General features: G+C 42.7%; 1 protein-coding gene across 1 annotated transcript in view; it reads right to left on the bottom strand.

The window, feature by feature from the left end:
• The window catches only part of NTSR1 (neurotensin receptor 1), a 279,461-nt gene that overhangs the window by 154,449 nt on the left and 110,103 nt on the right, over positions 1 to 14,909 (bottom strand). The window lies entirely within an intron of this gene.

The following is a 14,909-nucleotide window of genomic DNA, read 5'->3' as shown; positions in this document are numbered from 1 at the left end:
AATTGATACAGACAGTGCATCACAGGGACATGTGACTGGTTGACGCGTTTCACGATTCTGAAGATCGCTTACTCATAACTCATAACTGTCACATCAGCCTCCTTTTAGAAAAAATAAATAAAAAAAACAGTTCCCAATAGAGTTATCATATTGACTATTCTAGTGGCCCGTGTCTCCATTTCTGGAAATGTGGGATGCCTGTGTCCCTCACCACGTTCTGTGTTTTCTTCTGCCAGTCCCTACTGCTCTGCTGTATCCTCTAGCAGCCTTTCAAAAACCCACCTCCCTCTGTAAGCTACACAGGAATTGTCCAATGAAACTGTCTACGCTTATGGACCCAGCTGAAAGTGGTCAGATTGTGCTAGAACATCCAGCCCACCACTAGCCTCTATCATAAGCTTTAGACGTCCAGATGGTTGGTGTTAGGGTTTGCTATGTGCGGTTAGATTTATTAATGTTGCAAGATAAGAAGTGGGTCTATTATTGCTTGAATTACCATCCCAATGAGCCCTTCATGACTTCAACTCAAATCTGTTGGTGATTAACCCTCCTAGCGGTATCCCCGAGCGTGACTCGGGGTGGATTTTCTATGCTAGGATCGGTATCCCCGAGTCACGCTCGGGGTGGATAGGCAGAGCGTGCAGCGGTCTCTTACCTTCTCCTGGCGATCCAGCGATGATCTCCCATTGCTGTGATCGCCAGCCGTCTGAGATCCCCGCCGCTCGTCCGTCCTCCGTCGGTGTGATGACTTCCTAGTTCCGTTCCCTGCAGCAGCAATGCTGCATGGGAGCGGAACTAGGGAGGGAGATTCAAACATTGAACGTTGCACAAAACACAAACACACACATAAGATTTATATTATATATATATATATATATATATATATATATATATGTATATATATATATATATATATATATATATATATATATATATATATATATATATGTGTGTATATATATATATATATATATATATATATATATATATATATATATATGTGTGTATATATATATATATATATATATATATATATATATATGTGTGTATATATATATATATATATATATATATATATATATATGTATATATATACATATATATATATATATATATATATATATATATATATATGTTTATGTATATATATATATATATATATATATATATATATATATACACACACATATATATATATATGTTTATATATATATATATATATATGTGTGTATATATATACATATATATATATACACACACCGATATATATATATATATATATATATATATATATATACACACCGATATATATATATATATATATATATATATATATATATATATATATACACACCTATATATATATATATATATATATATATATATATATATATATAATATAATATAACGCATTAATTATAATCTAATCAATAATATAATTTTATTATATAATATAATATAATATATATATATATATATATATATATATATATTATATAATAAAATTATATTATTGATTAGATTATAATTCATGCGTTTGTGTTTCAAATTTATCACATCTGGGATGTCTACTAGAGTCTTATTTTGGTCAGGTTTAAGTCAGTAATTACTAAGAATTGTAGGCCTATAATACATAACGCCAAATTTTCATGAAAAAAATTGTACCGCTTTTGGTACAGAATTCCTGACAGAATCATACCGCCAGGGAGGTTAAACCTGGGCTCCAGGCACAACATATATTCCACATATAGGGACCTTAGATTGTAAGCTCCATGAGGGCAGGGACTGATGTGAATGTACAATATATATGTAAAGTGCTGCCTAAATTGATGGGGCTATATAAGTACCTGAAATAAAAAAAAAAAAAATAATAGCTATAAATCTACTTTGTGTGCATCTTGAAAACCCAGAGAATACCTTGTAAAAGTATCAGTGACATCATCACAGTGCTGTACATAACCTGTGCAGAGAGCTGAGCTATGGGAGGAGTCCAGCAGCCCCACCCACTACAGAAAACTACAGGAGGGGTGGAAACTAGACCAGTCCCTTTGCACAAGGAGGAAGAGCAGCAGTGACCGGTCTTTAACCACTTGCCGTCTGCTCACTCGAGCACTACTGCGGCAAAGTGGTCTGTTATCGTCTGGCGACGTAGACCTACGTCGCCAGACACTCCCCCTTCTCGGCGGTCACAGTTTTCAGTCACAGCGGGAGTCGGGCCAGGGGAGGAGCAGCGGCAATCGCCGCTGCTCTTCCCCGATCGTCAGGGATCTAGTGTGGAGATCCGCCTGCTTGTGTAAACACAAGCGGGCAGATCTCCTAAGTGACAGGCAGGGTCATATTGTAGGGTTCAGCATAGCTGAACCTGTGATCTGTCCCTGTGTCACACAGTCACCTCCCCCACACACGTCAGTAAGCACCAGGCATACATTAACCCCTCCCTCTCCAATAAAATTAACCCCTTCCCTGCCAGTGTCATTTTTACAGTAACAGTGCATATATATAGCACTGATTACTGTAGTAATGTCACTGGTACCCCCAAAAGTGTCAAAAATGTCAGTCAAGGGTCCGATCTGTCCGCTGCAATGTCGCAGTACCGCAAAAAAAACGCAGATCGCCGCCATTACTCGTTAAAAAAAAAAAAACACCAAAAATGACAGAAATCTTTCCCTTAGTTAGTAAACGCAATAACTTTTGCCCAAACCAATCAAAATACGCTTATTGCGATTTTTTTTTACCAAACATAAGTAGCAGAAAACAAATTGGCCAAAAATTTAAAAAAATTTTGATTTTTACATTTTTTGGGGGGGAATTTCATATAAAAAATTTTGAAAAATATTGTTATTTTTTCAAAATTTACGCTCTTTTTTTTGTTTATAGCGCAAAAAGTAAAAATCACACAGGTGATCAAATACCACCAAAAGAAAGCTCTGTTTGTGGGGAAAAAAGGACGTAAATTTCGTTTGGGTATGGCATCGCACAACCGTGCAATTGTCAGTTAAAGTCGCAAAGCGCCAAATCGCAAAAAGTGGCCCAGACGTAAGACAGCAAAATCCTCCGGTGGTAAAGTGGTTAAAGTGGAGTTCCGGCCTATTTTGCAACTTTAGTGATTCCTGGAGTGCTCGCTATGCTGATCAATTGGGCATTTAAAAATTTTTTCGGGGGGGGGGGGGTCCCTTACCTTATTTTCAGGGCATTTTTGATTGTACTTCCTCCTTCTCCCCCCTCTGTGGCCACGGCCACCGACATCACTTCTGCCTTTGCATTGCATCCTGGGAGCTGTTTGTCATCACTCCCAGGAGGCTGGAATCAGGAAGAACTCCCAAAACACTCCCTGGAATCAGGAAGAAGGACACAGCCGATTACACTGTGGCTTCAGATGCCCACATCCAAGATGGCCGCGCCCAGACAGCGTTTTTAAAAGTAATATTCTGACTAAAATCCAATACTGTACACCTTGTAAGTATGAGAATAGCGGTTCTGTAAAGGGCGATGGATTAGTATTATAGGGGTATTTTTAGTTAACCACTTAAGCCCCGGAAGATTTTACCCCCTTCCTGACCAGGGGGTTTTTTGCGATTTTTTACTGCGTGACTTTAACGGACAATTGCGCAGTCGTGCGACGCTGTACCTAAACGAATTTCATGTCCTTTTTTTCCCACAAACAGAGCTTTCTTTTGGTGGTATTTGATCACCTGTGCGATTTTTTGATCATGCGCTATAAACAAAAAAAAGAGCGTCAATTTTGAAAAAATAACAATATTTTTCCCTTTTTTTTATACGAAATTCCCCCCCCCCAAAAAATGTAAAAATCAAAATTTTTTAACATTTTCAGCCAATTTGTTTTATGCTACATATGTTTGGTAAAAAAAATCGCAAAAAGCCTATTTTGATTGGTTTGCGCAAAAGTTATCGCGTTTACTAACAAAGGGAAAGATTTTTGTCATTTTTGGTGTTTTTTTTTTAACGAGTAATGGCGGTGATCTGCGATTTTTTTTGCAGTACTGCGACATTGCGGCGGACAGATCGGACCCTTGACTGACATTTTTGACACTTTTGGGGTTACCAGTGACATTACTGCAGTAATCAGTGCTATACATATGCACTGTTACTGTAAAAATGACACTGGCAGGGAAGGGGTTAACTGTATTGGAGAGGGAGGGGTTAAGTGTGTCCTAGGGGCGTGTTTCTAACTGTGATGGGACATGTCTCCTATTGTAAAAACAGAGATCAACGGTTCTACATAGTAGAACCGTCTGATCTCCATTTTTACACAGGGGAGAATGACAGGCGGCTTGTTTACATAAGCCGCCCGCCTTTCTCCCGCTCTACTGACGATCGTAGTGTGATCGGCGGACATCGGGTCCGCCGGTCACAGGCCCGGACTCTTCTGTGAACGAGCTGTGGCGGGCGCGCGCCTCAGCGGGCGCGCGCTCGCCCGCTATTGGCTCAAAACCCGGTGACAGGCTAGCGACGTAGATCTACGTCACTCTGCCTGGCCGGGGCTGACTGCCACAGTAAATATACTGTGCGCAGTCGGCAAGCGGTTAAAAAAGGTATTTGAGGCCGGAAATCCGCTTTAATACAGGGCGCTCCTGCACAGAGGGAAAGTTTTGAGCTGGATTACTGCACAGATCTGGAAGAAATGCACACTAAAATTCTAGTAGGAATATATATGGCAAATGTATTTAGAAAATATTTTTTTCATTCCAGAGTTTTGAACTTCATCGTATGAGGCAGTAAGAGGACCGTTTTCTTCTGTATGTAGAATACTTTTTTCACTGCTGAAACCAAACACCATTGTGAACTGATTTCCAGTTAATTACAATGTTTTCTCTGCCACTTTATATCAACCCTGTGACCTTTAGATCCTCTCCTATTGTAACAGATGCATAAAAGGTATACATTTATTTACACATCCGGGTCAGCCCCGCCGATTGACAATGCAATAATTAGCTTACATAATTCCTGTCAACGAGCATTGCAACCAGTTAATTGTGCCACCAGTTTAGTAATTATCTCCTGTGTACTAATTGCATCCTCTCTCTGCGAAAGGTCAGACGCTTGAGACTTGCGCCATTACTGTTATTATTGTTTTATCACAAGTGGTGATTACATTCATTATGATAATTGAGAGTCATGTAATATAAAAAAGAATGCTTCTGTATGAGGCCTGACCACTCGTGCGTCCAGACATTTGGGAAAGGAAAAAAAAATATACAACAAAAGAAACCTTGGAAATAAAATGTTCATACTAGTTTGAATAAACTGCTCTCTTCCCTCTCTCTCTACTCACAGAGGCAGCACTGGGAGCCATTGGCTCTTGCTGCGGTCAATCAAATCCTGTAATCCTGTAAGCAGAAAATGGGGGGGGGGGGCAAAGCTGCACTGTGTGTGCCAATAGATGCACACAGCCCGGATCAGAATTCAGCCCGCAGGTGTGCCTCCATTACAGATCGCTTGATGGGGCCCACAGGAAGAGGAGGAGACAACAGCGCCAGTGAAGAACTTAAAAGTGGAGTTCCACCCATTTTTAATAAGTTGGATTACATAGATGTATGTAATCCCCTTTAAAACTACTTTTACCAATGGAAACTTTTTTTTTTTTTTTGCTAGTAAATACCTTATTTACTGCTTTATTCATCCTCTCCTCACTTCCGGGTCCGGCCGCCAATCGGCGATTACATCATTCGGCGATTCGCAGGAGGTGCTGGGATGTATCTCATGGCATGAAATCTCGCATTATTACACAGGAGCTGAACTGTACTGTTTGCATTGAGGCCGTGCTCTGCCCCGCCTCCTCTCAGTGAGCGTGGACTAAAAGCATTATATCCTCACTGAGCTCACTGAGAGGAGGCGGGGCGGAGGCGGGGCAGAGCACAGCCTCAATCCAGTACATACAGTACAGCTCACTGAGAGGAGGCGGGTGGGGTGGAGGCGGGGCAGAGCACGGCCTCAATACAAACAGTACAGCTCAGCTCCTGTGTAATAATGCAAGATTTCATGCCATGAGATACATCCCAGCACCCCCTGCGAATCGCCGAATGACGTAATCGCCGATCGGCGGCCAGACCCGGAAGTGAGGAGAGGATGAATAAAGAAGAAAATAAGGTATTTACTAGCAAAAAAAAAAGGTTTCCATTAGTAAAAGTAGTTTTAAAGGGGATTACATACATCTAAAGTTACTAAAATGGGTGGAACTCCACTTTAAGAAGAGGCGTTTTGGGACAGCTCTGTGCAAAACCATTGCACAGAGCAGGTAAGTATAACATATTTGTTACTTAAAAAAGAAATGACCTCCTGAAGACGCGATTTTGCGAAATGCATTGTGGTCTGTTTACCTTCTGAACCTCCGGTTTATCTAGCGACGTCACATCCTGCTCCTGTGGAACGCACGTCGGCCACGGTAACGCTCGGTGAAGGGTGACAGAGTCAGGTGCGAGACGGCGGGGGATGCTGTTTCCTATTCTTTGTGGCGGTTCTTACCAGTGCCAGGTTGGGCACTTTTTAATGTAAGCATTTTATCATCTATTGGGCTATTATAAAAACTGAGTTACACTATTATCCATTTCTGTGTTCCTTATTAATTTATGAACTCTGACTGCGGGAAGCCATATAGGGTGCGATTGTGGACCGAGCACCCATCCATATATAAGCGATTTAGGTCCTGGTGGCCTGAATCCTTCTGGTGAGCATATATCAATTTAATTCTACCCACAGGGTGAAAGGTGTTCCATAACTTCTCTACACGGTGTGGGTGCTTTGGCAGTCATCCATTTCCATCACACAACCATCGGACTTTTTGCACCATAACTAGGATGTTCTTTTAGTTGGACTATTTGAACTCACAAATTTATGCACTAAGCACTTTAAGCCCCGGTTCACACTGGGGCGACCTGTGAGGCGACCTGGTCGCCTCACAGGTCGCCGCAGGTCGCCTCCCATAGGGAAGCTACGGACCCGTTCTAATGGGAGCGACACAAGTCGCTCCGACCTAGAAAAAGGGTCCGGTGCTTCTTTGGGGCGACCAGGCGGCGACCGCTATAGACTTCAATGTTATGAAGTCTGTGGCGGCCGCTCCGAGGTCGCGGCGCGCTGCTCGCACCGCAATCTCGGAGGTCGCCCCTGAAAGTAGCGTCGCGCCAGTGTGAACCGGCGCTTATAGTACTATTGTATTTATTTGGGAAGTAATATATCACGCATATGTTTTTTGTTGATATTTCTATTTTCTTTGTTACACTTATTTATTGACACCATTTGTTGCATGTGTAATTATTTGGACACATTCCTATTTATTATTCACATTTATGATTACAGGTAGTTAGTGATATTTAGCACATATTTAAAGTTTTTACCAGCGCCTCCTTTATTATATATTGTTCACCCATTTATGTATGTGTCTATTCACATTTGAAGGGGCAGCCGTTTAAATTGGCTATTGCATTTTGTTGGGGTTTGGGCGCCTTCACAATATTTTATATCTTTACAAACGCTTTCAGCACATTCTGTATGGCCGAAGGCCGAGGTTATTCTGCGCCTGCAGCACTGCTGCCTAGTACTAAATGACTCATTCAAGGGAGAAGTATACATCAACAATGTGTAGGGTTACCAAATGTATTGCATCTGAATGCAGCATATTATTCACTCCTGTGCATGAGCCCTTAATGGTTTGGATGGATAAGCATTTATAAATATAAATGTACTGCATATGTTGTATTTATTTATATCAATTATAAATGTGCTATCCAACTACTAAACTAAACCTTTCCTCCAACCTCTATACCATTGCATTTCTTACAATGTTAGCAATTTTATGTTTGTTATTGCTTTTTCTTGTAAAGAAAAATTTCTATAAAAATATGATTAACCACTTGCCGACCAGTCACTGGGACTGTACTGCGGCAAAGTGGCTCGATTCCGTCCAGCGATGTAGACCTATGTCGGTGGACTCCTCCCCTTGTGGGCGGCGCTCGCGCGCCGCCGGAGGCTCGCTCCCGCTGTTTTCAGTCACAGCGGGAGTCGGGCCAGGAAAGGAGCAGCAGCGATCGCCGCCGCTCTTCCCCGATCGTCGGGGAATCGAGTCTGGAGATCCGCCCGCTTGTGTAAACAAAGCGGGCGGATCTCCTAGGTGACAAACAGTGACAGATTGCAGGGTTCAGCATAGCTGAACATGCGATCTGTCCCTGTTTCACTCAGTCTCCTCCCCCCACACACGTTAGTAAGCACCAGGCATACATTAACCCCTCCCTCTCCAATAAAATTAACCCCTTCCCTGCCAGTGTCATTTTTACAGTAACAGTGCATATGTATAGCACTGATTACTGTAGAAATGTCACTGGTACCCCCAAAAGTGTCAAAAATGTCAGTCAAGGGTCCGATCTGTCCGCCGCAATGTCGCCGTCTCGCAAAAAAAAAAATTGCAGATCGCCGCCATTACTCGTTAAAAAAAAAAAACACCAAAAATTACAGAAATCTTTCCCTTAGTTAGTAAACGCAATAACTTTTGCGCAAACCAATCAAAATACGCTTATTGTGATTTTTTTTTTACCAAACATAGGTAGCAGAAAACAAATTGGCCAAAAATGTAAAAATGTAAAAAAAATTTGATTTTTACATTTTTTTGGGGGGGAATTTCATATAAACAATGTGAAAAATATTGTTATTTTTTCAAAATTTACGCTCTCTTTTTGTTTATAGCGCAAACAGTAAAAATCGCACAGGTGATCAAATACCACCAAAAGAAAGCTCTGTTTGTGGGAAAAAAGGACGTAAATTTCATTTGGTTACGGCGTCGCACAACCGCGCAATTGTCAGTTAAAGTCGCACAGTGCCGAATCGCAAAAAGTGGCCTGGACGTAAGACAGCAAAATCCTCCGGTGGTAAAGTGGTTAAAAAGAAAAAAATCAGGATAAAAGAAAAGTAGTGGTGTAAAAAACAGTAACTTTTTGGATTAATGATTATATTTGTGGTCTGTGTACCTGGGGGCATAGCAAGGGTGTATCCTTTCCTTACATACATTGTTGTCATGGTCAGGGGTCAGGCTCAGAGACCAGTAGCTATAGCAGTAGAGGGAGTCCCTCTTACCAGCAGGATTGGTATACAAGCCTAACAGTCGACCTGGAAAATAATGCAAGCTCACCTGAGGTGCGGTGTCTAAGTACTAACCAGTGTTCACCAGATCTCATAATAGTGGAGATAGGTTTAGCTGTGTGTTAGTACCAGTTCATGGTCCTCAGGATCGCCCCCACAAGGAGGTGAGCAAGCAAGGGTCCAGTATCGGATATAGCAGGTAAGGATCACACAGAAGAGTAGTCAGTAAGCAAGCCAAAGGTCCGTAATGAGTAGTTGCAGTTTGGGATCAAGTTGAAGCGTAGTCGAGGAACAGGCCAAGGGTCAGTACCAAGTGGTAGTAAAGATACGGACCGCAGCAGAAAAGACAAAAGCGAGATACTGGCTGGAGAGAGCACAAAAATCTGGCACACAGGAAGTGCAGAGACATGGTTTAAATCAGGAAGTTCATGGGAGAAACAAAGAGTTCAACGTTCAGCAGAAGTCAAGGAACAAGGCAGGCTTGTCCAATGGATCAGAGCGAGTGCTCTCCAACAACATCTCAGTTAGTTCAGAGGGAAGAGTAATTGACAGACACAGCAGAGGTCTCAGGTTCAAGTCCAGGCCCTGCCTGTGACCACCTCCTTTCAGACAGGAGGAGAGACAGCCGTCACTCTCCTCCTGGGACTCTGCTTCCCACCCAAAGACACCCTGTCACATGTGTCCTAGGCTTTTTTTGAACAATCCCAGGATGCACTGCTGTTGTGCCCTCCCACTGGGACTGTCGCAAAAGCCTGTGTGTCACTGGCTAGGATTCCTCCACTGTCCAACAGGCTCCCCTATTGGATACGGTGGGGACACTCCCTCAGACCAAGTGAATCACACCTGGGCACATGTAACAGGCAAATTAAAAATCCTGCTCCCTGATAAGCAGAAGAGCAAACAAGTGCCTTTGCCTAGCACCTGACTAGGAGGGTGCTACATCTATATACCTATAAATATATATATATATATATATATATATATATATATATACACATACACACACACTGTATAATTAGGCCCTCAGATCTGGTGGGAGTAACAATAATGAATGGAAGTGCTGGCACCACCTCGCCTTTATTTGGTCTACTAGTCACAGTAAATTTATCACGTCCTCTCCTACCTTCCACCTACATACCTCCAGCCTCTGCTTACCAGGTTACAGAGCTTGCAAGCCAACTTGAAGCCTGATGGCATCACTTTAATGACCCATTTTAGATAATTGCATGAATTTAAGAGAAACACATCCGTATGAAATAAAGGGTGTTTTTATTTCTTTGAAGGTTAAAAAAATAATGAAATTCATGTCAAAGTCAAACAAGGCTGTACTTTCATATACGTTGAATAATGACATGGATTTTTTTTAATATGAAAAATTGATTTGTTATTCCAACAAAACCCTGTAGATCCAAGGACTATCGATTAACACGCATTTTTACTGAAAGAGCTCAGTGACTGTGTGTTCTGTGTAGGCATGAAAACAGTTTTATCTGCTAGGAATAGTAAATGCCCTCATAGGATTCTGTCAGGACAGAAATAAGAGAATGACCATGACTCAATTGCTTTTTTTACGACTTTAAATTCCAAATACGGGTTCTCTGGAATAGAAGAGGTATCATTTCTCTGGCCGCTTGTGTCTCCTACCTCCCCTCTATTCCAGAGCTAGAACCTCCATCAGACTTTACAGCAGGAGTCTCCAAACTGCGGCCCGAGGACCATATGTGGCCCTTTGCTAGTCTTTATCTGGCCCTCGGGGCACTATTCCTCCCACTGATATGAGGCACTATTCTTATAATTCTTCCACCGATACCAATGATGGGATGCTATTCCCCCTACTAATAGGGGCACTGCTCCTTTCTCCTATTGACCACCAAACCTGAAGCCATATTTATTCTCATTGATGCCGAGCTCGGGACATTTACTGCCCCTGCGGGCCACAATCCGGCCCTCCTAAAGTCTGAAGGATAATAAACAGGCCCTTTGTTTAAAATATTTGGAGACCCCTGCTTTACAGCATTTGGATAGCCTGTATTCCTTATTGCATGTTGTGGCACTATCCTCTGACTGCTACTTCACTAAAGGCAGGGCTTTGTTTCTTCAGGTACAACCCCTGAGTCACCCCCTGGTCTCTGCCCCTACCTACTACCAATCACTGTTCTCTGTCTCCACCCTCTATCCACCTTTCAGTATCACCCCTTTTGAAGAAAACTTAGCCAAGTATCATTTTGTGGTCTTAAGTAATTTGTATGGAATTTGCTAATGATAACAAAACAGTAAAATAGATCCCCTGCAGCCGGCAACAATAGACCTCTCCAACAACAATAGATGCCCTAGCAGCCAGAATCAATAGACCTTCCAGCAACCAACTTCAATAAACCCCTCCCCCTTCATCAGTAGATCTCTCAGCAACAGTAGATCCCCCAAGGCAAAAATATCCCTAGCAACAATAGATCCACCCCAGCAGCAGTAGGCCCCCTGTCTGCAACAATAGATCCCTCAGCAGCCAGCATCAATAAACCCTCCAGCAAACAACAACAATAGACTCTCATTATCAGTAGACTCCCCCCCCAGCTACAATAGACCCCACCCCAGAAAAAACAATAGATTCCTCAGCAGCCAGCATCAATAGACTTTCCAGCACTCCTTGCCAGTATATACAGAGCTGGAGGTGCCAAACTGCGTACCACAGCGTTCCAACTGAAAAAAAAATCCTGACTACAGGCATTTGCATATAAGTTAGAGGATAGAACCGCATTGCATGGAAGGGGACCCAGGTATTGAACACTTCTATAAGTGCTGAATGCAGAAGAGATTGATGGAGGCTGTAGCTGTATAACAAAGGCAAGCCAGAGAACATGGGCCACCAGAGAGGAGAGCTTAATAGCTCCTTTAGAATTATTTAGGAGATTTATAGAGTCACTACTAGTAATTTGCTAACCCTACTTGTTGTCACCCCTTAGTAGTCAGAAGTCTGACATCTCTCTTAGGCCAGCCATAGATGGTTCGAATCTGAACGTTTTGAACCTGCTGAAACGGCCAAGATTCTAACTGTATGTGGGCAGGTTAAATGTACCAAGTTGATTGATTGATCAACTTCGGTGCCGGATTCACTTGCGATTATCTCTAGCGGCTACTATAGCCGCTAGCATTAATCACTGTCTTCAACTGGCGGGGATAGCTTGCCCCGCCCGCCCCTGCCCCCTTGCCAGGAGCAGATATTTGCTCAGCAGGAGGGTTTCTCCTGTCAGCACTGTCTGTGTTGATAGGGAAATCATGCAAATTTCTTTCCTGCAAAGGTTTCCTCCCATGTTTGCAGGAAATAAATTTACACCATCTATGGCCTGCCCTATTCAATGCTAGCGGCTGCCAGCGTCTAACCACTGTCTTACGATTTTGCTGTCTTACGTCCAGGCCACTTTTTGCGATTCGGCGCTGTGCGAATTTAACTGACAATTGCGCGGTCGTGCGATGCCGTACCCAAACAAAATTTACGTCCTTATTTTTCCCACAAATAGAGCTTTCTTTTGGTGGTATTTGAACACCTGTGCAATTTTTACTTTTTGCGCTATAAACAAGAAAAGAGCGTAAATTTTGAAAAAATAACAATATTTTTCACATTTTTTTATATGAAATTCCCCCCCAAAAAAATGTAAAAATCTAAATTTTTTTAAATTTTTGTCCAATTTGTTTTCTGCTACCTGTGTTTGGTAAAAAAAAATCACAATAAGCGTATTTTTATTGGTTTGCGCAAAAGTTATTGCGTTTACTAACTAAGGGAAAGATTTCTGTCATATTTGGTGTTTTTTTTTTAACGAGTAATGGCGGCGATCTGCGATTTTTTTTGCGGGACTGCGACATTGCGGCGGACAGATCGGACCCTTGACTGACATTTTATGACACTTTTGGGGGTACCAGTGACATTACTACAGTAATCAGTGCTATAAATATGCACTGTTACTGTAAAAATGACACTGGCAGGGAAGGGGTTAATTTTATTGGAGAGGGAGGGGTTAATGTATGCCTGGTGCTTACTAACGTGTGTGGGGGGAGGGGACTATGTGACACAGGGACAGATCGCAGGTTCAGCTATGCTGAACCCTGCAATCTGACCCTGCCTGTCACTTAGGAGATCCGCCTGCTTTGTTTACACAAGCAGGCGGATCTCCAGACTCGATTCCCCGACGATCGGGGAAGAGCAGCGGCGATCGGCGCCACTCCTCCCCTGGCCCAACTCCCACTGTGACTGAATACAGCGGGAGCGAGCCTCGGGTGGTGCGCGCGCCACCCACAAGGGGAGGAGTCCAGCGACGTAGGTCTACGTCGCTGGACGGGAACGAGCTACTTTGCCGCAGTACAGTCAACGTGACTGGTCGGCAAGTGGTTAAAGAGGTGCTAGATATAGAGTGAAGCATTCTTGCTATACATCATCCACCTCAATATTCCTTTTTCACAGGCTATAGAAAGCTAAAGAAAGTTTTGATAGAGCTACACTTTAAGAAAGATAAGTTGTTTTTTTGAAGCACACGCATTCTGTTCATTCCCTTCCCCAGCTTCTACACCCACCTTTAACACTATGAACTCCAAGCCCACCATTAACCTACCATATCGCTGGGGGGGTCACTTGACCATCTTCAGTACGGTAGTGATGCCACAAGATGAATTTTTATCTTTCCTGACATCACTGACAAAACAAACACCTCCACAATGACTAATACACTTTAAAGGTTTATTCAATAACAGTGGAAAAAAATCTTAAGTATTTAGTATCTCATGGTTACCAGGCAGAAGCCGTCATTAGCACAGAGGAAACCAGGATGTCTTATTGCTGTTTAGTAACCCTTTCACTTGTTGGATTATTGTCACTGTAGATCACTGATGAGACTTGAAGGCTCTGTGTCGGATTTGGGTCCTTGAGGTTCACCTGTGCCCTGAATGGCTAAAGTGACACAATGCATATTCTCTTAGCCACGAACACTTGGCTGAATTTAAGAACAGAGAATGATGTCAGGGCCCGATAGAATTACAGTCAGGCTGTGCAGAATTCCATGTCATTTAGAACCTTGTACCAAAGCTACTTCTCTATAAAACTTAGCTCATGAAGGTAGTGGAAATGGTAACAATGATTAATTAGATAAAATAGAACAACCATATTGATTCAAATATAACTCATGATTCACAAAATGATACTTTAAGACACTGAGAAATAAAATATAAATGTTAATATAGGACTATTTTCCCTTTCATTCATTGACGGACACAGCTCCTCATCTTCTTGACTACGTGGGTTATGCTGCCCCCTACAGTAGTAGGATACTAGGCAGGTAAGAACTTGACTACGCCTATGGGGTAGTCCCAGAGGGTATACTCCCACTCTCTGCTATAGGTACTCAGTTTTTTTTCTGCCTAGTTAGGGGTAAGGACCTAGTTCCTTGCTGTGATCTCTGGTTCTGGCATTTTTTTCCTTTTCAATGGAATTTTTTTCCCTCTTTTTATTATATTGTTACTATTAGATCTACAATCAAGTGCCGGACTGGGCGACGGACTGAATGATCTAGATCCAGAGGATCCCCCCAGTCTGGCCAGCGAGTGTGTGCAGACCTCAGCTCCGCGCTAGGTCAACCGCGACATTGTCCCACTGGACGGGGCTGGCCTGCGAGTTAAATGTCTCGCAAGGGCACATATGAACTGGCTTCAGCCTGAGTCGCAGCGTTTCCTCCTGGCCAACAGCACCCACATTATGATGGAGCGGTGGTCTGTCCAGAGCAGTGCCCACCCTGTTCCTGGTGTGGTAAGTAGCTGTCCTCCCTCTACCCCTGGAGGGT

Source organism: Pelophylax lessonae (assembly GCF_965119305.1).
Source record: "Pelophylax lessonae genome assembly, chromosome: 11".
Lineage (NCBI taxonomy): Eukaryota > Metazoa > Chordata > Amphibia > Anura > Ranidae > Pelophylax > Pelophylax lessonae.
This window is presented reverse-complemented; position numbering and strand designations above follow the sequence as displayed.